Below are 7,108 nucleotides of genomic sequence, written 5' to 3'. Positions count from 1 at the left end.
TTCTATGGAACAACATATATATACAATATATATATTATAAAGCATATTTTATTACACAGATATGTAAAGATACATAACACAATAAATAAATAAAATATACTAATTAATATTTTCATAAATATTTTTTAAATTGAATTACCAAACAGATATATACTATAATTACCACTTTGAATAATATATATATATTATGATATATATATTTGTATAAAACTATTTTATATACACAATATATATATATATATATATATATATATATATATATATTATATATATTTTATATATATATATATATATATATATAATATGAATTGTGTTGTGTGTGTGTAGCGGCTAACAAAATAAAAAGTCAATAATTGGTGATGATTAACGAAACATTTTGCATAATTCGTTTGCTGAAATCATAATCGTTTTCGCTCTCATTATCCCATACGTCGTGGCGTTTCTCTGAGGAACCGCATCCACATTCGAACAGCTGGGTGAGAAAATGCACGTTTGCTTGTTTCAGTTCGAGGAACTACTAGCTGCGTGGTTTCAGAGAAGTTAAATATCAATTTAAAAAATGCTCATTCTGATGAAATGGGCAGTTAATCTCACGCTATACTTTTATTTGTCATTTATTCAGTTTTTTTTCCTTATGGTTGTCAATGCATATCCGTTTACAGCATATGCGTAGGTGTAGATAAAAATGGCATGTCTGTGTTTTGTCACAAAATTGAAGGTTTCATATATTGTCATCATATGTTTTTGATTGATGAAATCAGTTTTCCTTTCATCAGATCCAGACATTGATTCAATAAACAGAAAATATGCTGTGCTATCATTTTAGGACAACTGTTCATGCTTTTTTTTTTCTCTCTCTCTCTCTTTCTTTCTTGTATTCAGTACTCCACTCTCTAGTTATTTCACGGGGAGAGAAATTACTTTCCCTTATCCCAGTGATGTGGCCTCTATTTGTAATTTCAGATTGCCCTGCGTCCATCTTGAAAAAAAGGTGTCAGCTTGGCAGCCTCGTTTTCACCCCGGTTTTCCCATATGCCATTATAACGTAAGGTACCATCGGACATATTTTCTTTCTTGTATATATTAGGATTTGCCGCAAAATGAATGTTCAGGAATTTATGGAGTTTCATTATCATAAACAATATAAAATATACGATTCTGCATTTATTTTATTTTATTTTATTTTATTTTATCATTACTATTTTTTTTTTCTATGTGGTTCCTCTTTCTGCAAACTACTCAAGTTCTTCGTGAACAAACAAGCGTTTAAATGACTTTTCACACACCGGGAAAAAATGTTTCTATCGTAACCATATTAAGATTGTGTATCAAAGTTTTGACATGCACTGATAAATCCAAGGGAAATAATATAAAAAGCATACGTGCCAGATAAAAGTAGAGAGCGAGTTTAAATTCCTATTTTATCAGAATGAACAAGATTTTTCTTGCAAGATATCAGATATACAACACATATATTGGAATAAGTGTTTAGACTAGTTTTTCACCCTCCCTGGAACCACTGTGCTAGTAGTTGGTCGAATTGAAACAAGCAAACCTGTATTTTCTCGCTCAGCCGATCTTAAGGAAATTTGTGGTCAGATTTTAGCACAAGATAAAGAGCATTCAGAATAATCGAAAAAAGAATTATACAAGCTGTTAGCTACATATCACCAAATATGGACTTCGTATTTCTATAAACATTACACACACACACACACACACACACACACACACACACACACACACACACACACACACACACACACACACACACACACACACACACACACACACACACACACACATAGTGAAAATATTTACATATTCATTGTAGCCCTACTGAGGTTTTGTGCTCAGCTAAAGTTCTATAATGAAATATATAATGTAGCATGCTTTTCGTTTACTGAATCGGTGTTTTAGTGTTTGGTTCAGGCGTAAAAAACGGTCACTCCATTTGTTCGATTTGCTAGATGGTGCAGCTACGAAAACCATTGAGAAAGGTGTCAGCAAATCTGAAGAATATATTCTGTTTATATCATACATTCTGTTTAAATATATATACATATATATTTACAGCATGAAGCATTTTAAAGTTTCAAGAAATATGCAACTATAGTTGATACTTGCTGTGTTGAAAGAGGGGGGGAATGCTGCATCACCTCCATAGGTGTTGCCATTTCGATAAACAAACAGTTCCAGAAAAAATCACAAAAATATCCCACTACAAAGTCATTGATAACAAATACTACATGTTCTGTTATCACTTATTTGAATGAGTTCGTAGTTTCCAAAAATAGATACTAATACACGTGTTGGTCCTTTATGCCCTACCAATCACACTGTCTTAAAGAGGGTTTACCCAGCCGAACGGCTCGTCAAACGCGGTTGTCGAACCTGGTTGTCAAACGGTCAGACTAATTGTAAATCAAACGTCATACATCCCCCACCCGACTCACGTTAACACCATCGCCTCCCGCCTCCTGTATGCCTTTCGACCAGGACGATTTGATTGCCATTGCCTTAGCGGTGGCACTAAGAAGGAAAAAAAAATTAAAGTGGACGAAGGACTGGCTGCTAAAAAGAGATCAAATGTCACACATCAACTTGCTTGCCGATTTGAAATTAGAGCCAGATGATTGCTGTAATTATTTGCGGATGGACGAAGAAACATACATTGATATCCTGAAGCGTGTCACCCCTTTCATTACGTATGAAGACACGTCTATGAGAAAGGCCATAACTCCACATGAAAGACTGAGTGTCACTTTACGTTAATTAGCAACAGGCAGGTCACTAAGTGATATGAAATATTCAGCTATCATTTCCACCAGCGCTTTATCATCAATCATACCAGAAACGTGTGATGCTCTGTACCGGGTTCTGCAAAATGAGTATCTAAAGGTAAGAAATACATTATAACACATGTTGATTTCCAAGCGTTTATTGAAAACATTATGACAGAGCTGATTTGTAGCAAAATAAATTCATTTTAAGGTTGGTAAAAATAAAGTAAAGTTGGGGGCATGTGCTATTAAGGCTGGAAATGTGCAAAATAGTGTTGCATGTCAGAGTCATAGGTGTTGCTACTGTCGTTGGTACTACAGCTATAAACAGAGGAATTCGAAGGGATTGGTAGTGGTACTGTCTGTTGGGGTGTTGTTGCAATAAGTCTAGATGAAGAATTCAAGTTTCCCATCTCTGCCTCAAACAATACATCATTAATTAGCTTTCGAGTTATTGTTGCAGTACGTTGGTCCATTGCATGTATTGTACGTGCAACATAGCTCCCGAAATTATCAATAGCTGAATCGTTTTTTTTTTTTCATCTAATTTTCTTGCCACGGTATCCAATATATGATCAGATTTAGATAAACATTTCCGTCGACGATTAACCTGGTGGGATGTGCAAGGTGTATCATCTCCCTCAAGTTCGTCTGCTTCTGCAATCTGAAAGTAAAGAGAGGTAAATTTACATTAACAGTATATATAGATAAATAGGTACATAGGTAGGTAGGAAGATGTGTGCGAGTGTCATGGTGGATCCTACACTTGAACAATTTACCATGATAATGGAGAACTACCACATTCCACATAATTATGCATTTTTATTTTTTTTTTTAGTTTCCTACGTCAGTGGGTGAGTGGCAGATTATTGCACGAGAGTTCGAGTCCAGACGGCACTTCCCAAACTGTCTCGGGGCGGTAGACGGCAAACATGTACGGATCACGCCACCACCAGATTGTGGATCATATTTTTGGAACTACAAAGGGTACAACAGCCTTGTGTTATTGGCAGCGGTTAATGCGAACTATGAATTCACCATGGCTGACATTGGGACAAACGGCCGTGTATCAGATGGAGGGGTTATTGAAAACACACAATTTGGAAAACGGCTTTCAAATGGGACACTTAATCTTCCAGCTGACGCTCCCCCTGTAAATTCTGGTACTAAGTTGCCTTACGTCTTTGTAGGAGATGAGGCATTTGCACTGAGAACTGACTTTTTGAAACCATATCCTCAGAAAGATTTGAATGCAGAGAAGAGGGTTCTTAACTATAGACTGTCTAGACCACGGAGAGTTGTAGAAAACGTTTTCGGTATAATGGCTTCTCGATTTAGATTTTTTCATACAGCAATAAATCTGAAATTATCAAGTATTGAAAAGGTTGTTATGGCATGTGTTGTCCTTCACAATTACTTAAGAAAGACTTGCCCTTCAAAATATTCTCCAGAAGAATGCTACCATAGGGACGATATTATAGAGAAAATAATTCGACCAGGGTTATCATTGGATCCTAATTCTGTTGCAGGATTAGAAAATGGTCAAGGAACACGAAACTATTCACAAATTGCTAAAGAAGTAAGGGTAAAATTTAAGGAATATTTTGCAAATGAAGGTGCAGTACCATGGCAAAACGACTTCGTGTAAATAAAATAATAAATTTTACTGTTGTGCAAAGAAATTATACAACTGTGAAAATAAACGCATTGTAGTACTTTGTCAAGATAATGTATTTGTAAAACAATTACACTGAACTACTGTCTGTAAATAAAGTTAAATAAATATATGACTTCGTTGTTACTTACCTCAGCATCCAAGTTATTTAAGTTATTTATATCGTCCAGATTAGAGCAGCTCTCTCGTGGTAAGTCTTGATCCAAAACAAACATCATCTCCTCAAAATACCAAAGAGAGGACGTATATATTTCATCTGGTGATGCCCCAGACTTCGAGTTTTCAATTTTCCTGTATTCCCTCCTGAAAGAGCTACGTAGGCAGTTGATTTTCTTTATCACGCCCTCCTGTGTACAGTCAGGCTCAAGTTCCTTCAATATGTCCTGAAGAGCTGATATCCCCTTTCTTCTTGCTATTTTATTGGAATATTTCTTTGATTTCACTTTCCATAAGGCTGGATGATCTCGGTAGGTATGTATGAATTGCAATAACACCTCCCTCTCGTTCCTCTTTCCACTGTTGTCCTCCATATCTCGGCCCTAGGGTATGCGTCCACTACGTGGTTTGAAGCTAACTGAGGTTTGACGTTCGATGCACGTTCACACATTACAACGGTTTGTGGACAATGAAGCCACGCCCACGAAAAGTCAGGCTCGAACAGACTTTCATCAAACCGTATAACCAACGTGTTTGACAACCAAATACCCCGTTCACACGTTCGAACATCACTTCAAACTCGTGTCTGTCGAACTGCGTTTGACGAACCGTTCGACCGTGTAAACCCCCCTTTACAAACAACCTAGGGTTTTCGCCTCATTCATAAAAATACTATTTACAGTATGTTTACATCTAATTTGGGTGCCAGATGTACGAAAGTGGGACTCAGCAAGTGTAATGAAATATAATTCTGCAACTGTACCATACATACGTCAAATACCGACCCAACCCAGACGTCCGATTATTTTGTTCACATATTTGCGAAGCTAATGCGATCAAATGACTGACCGCCAGCATTGTACATTTTTTACGAATATCAACAAAGAAAACGATTTTATTTGGGGTAACTGATTTGTTTCTTTACATAAAAATGGATTTAGGCTTATGAGGACGATTAAAATGGTTAATCTTATGTGCGTGTGTTTACATACATATCAACTTTCTCGAAAATTAAAACCACCCAGTGACCAGCCCCCCACCCCTTTAAAGGAAAATTTCAAAGGTTTAGGAAATTCTCTCCATAAAATTACTTTACACTTGTGCATCCATAATTCTCAAATTTGAACCGATATGTTGTATTCATGCTATGATCATACTCGTATAACAATTTTGAAATGATTTTGTCATTCACAGTTCTCAATTTCCTCACAATCAGCTTAAAGAAAAAAGGTAATTTCTGGTTTAGATTAGTTGTTTTTATGACGTCCATTATTAAACATTTCAGACGGGAATCTCTGTTTTCATTAAAAAGGAAAAAAAAGATAGATATCTTTACAAAGTATGGTCCCTATTGAAAGCAATAATTCTGATTAACTTGGTAATAATCTCATCTCAAAGTACACTAAATCTGTATGTATATATATGTATGTATATATGTGTGTGTGTGTGTGTGTGTGTGTGTGTGTGTGTGTATGTATGTATATATATATATATATATATATATATATATATATATATATATGTATATATATATATATATTAGCATCATTAACGAAGAAATAATAAAAATAACTAACTTTGGAATGTGTCCAAATTTCAAGGTTATGTTTTCAGTGCATCGTTTACATAAGCATAACGGTCCGTCCAGCCGTCGTAAATTTAGAGTGCATTTCTTTCGTAAATGGCTGAGTTGCGCAGGCCAAGCGTGGCCTAAAACAAAAAATTTACCCAAATATAGTACACAATGGCAGACAGTCGGAAAAAAGTTATTGGAAATTTAAAAAAATGCAGCTGATCCAACTGAAGAATATTTTAAGGCAATTCAGGGGGAAAATACAACCTTTGGACGGTCCCATGCGATGTCCAAAAAGGTAAATTTTTCGACATTTTAGGGACTCACGCACCTTCTATGGTGGTACTCCGCTAAAATTGTACATGAGACAAAGTATAATTATATACTCTATAACATACAAAACAAATAAATTGGTTTTCTAAAACCGTTTTCCTTTTACGATCAAATGAGTGGAGCCAGGCATGCTTCGCTAGGGACGGTCTCCTTAATGAACGATCGCAAAGTAATCTCACACCTAGGCATTTTAAGATGATTATATAAAAAATCCTATAACCTTCTTATCATTATATCCGAAGTCATTAATTGTAAAACATCTGCACAATATTTGGCCAATGTTTTCTATCCCGTGCAAATTAATGTTGTACATAACGCAAATAACATGCACATCTACTAATGTTAAGAAATCTTTTTTTCGGAGTACTGATCGATAAATGACTGCAACCACTCCATAAGAATCAAAGTATGCAATACAAGATTTTCTAATAATCCCGCCACATAATGTCTGTCTGTACTGGATTTTAGTTGTTTCAATTTCATTATATTCCCAGGTCCAAAATTAGCAAATAGGCATATGATTTAGGCCGCAGTGCCGTGTCTCGATCTATTGTTCCTGTCGGAGCAATGGATAAAAAGGCCGGTCTT

This window comes from Penaeus monodon, chromosome 18 (genome assembly GCF_015228065.2).
Source record: "Penaeus monodon isolate SGIC_2016 chromosome 18, NSTDA_Pmon_1, whole genome shotgun sequence".
Classification (NCBI taxonomy): domain Eukaryota; kingdom Metazoa; phylum Arthropoda; class Malacostraca; order Decapoda; family Penaeidae; genus Penaeus; species Penaeus monodon.
The sequence above is the reverse complement of the archived record's forward strand: the minus strand, read 5'-3'. Positions refer to the sequence as shown.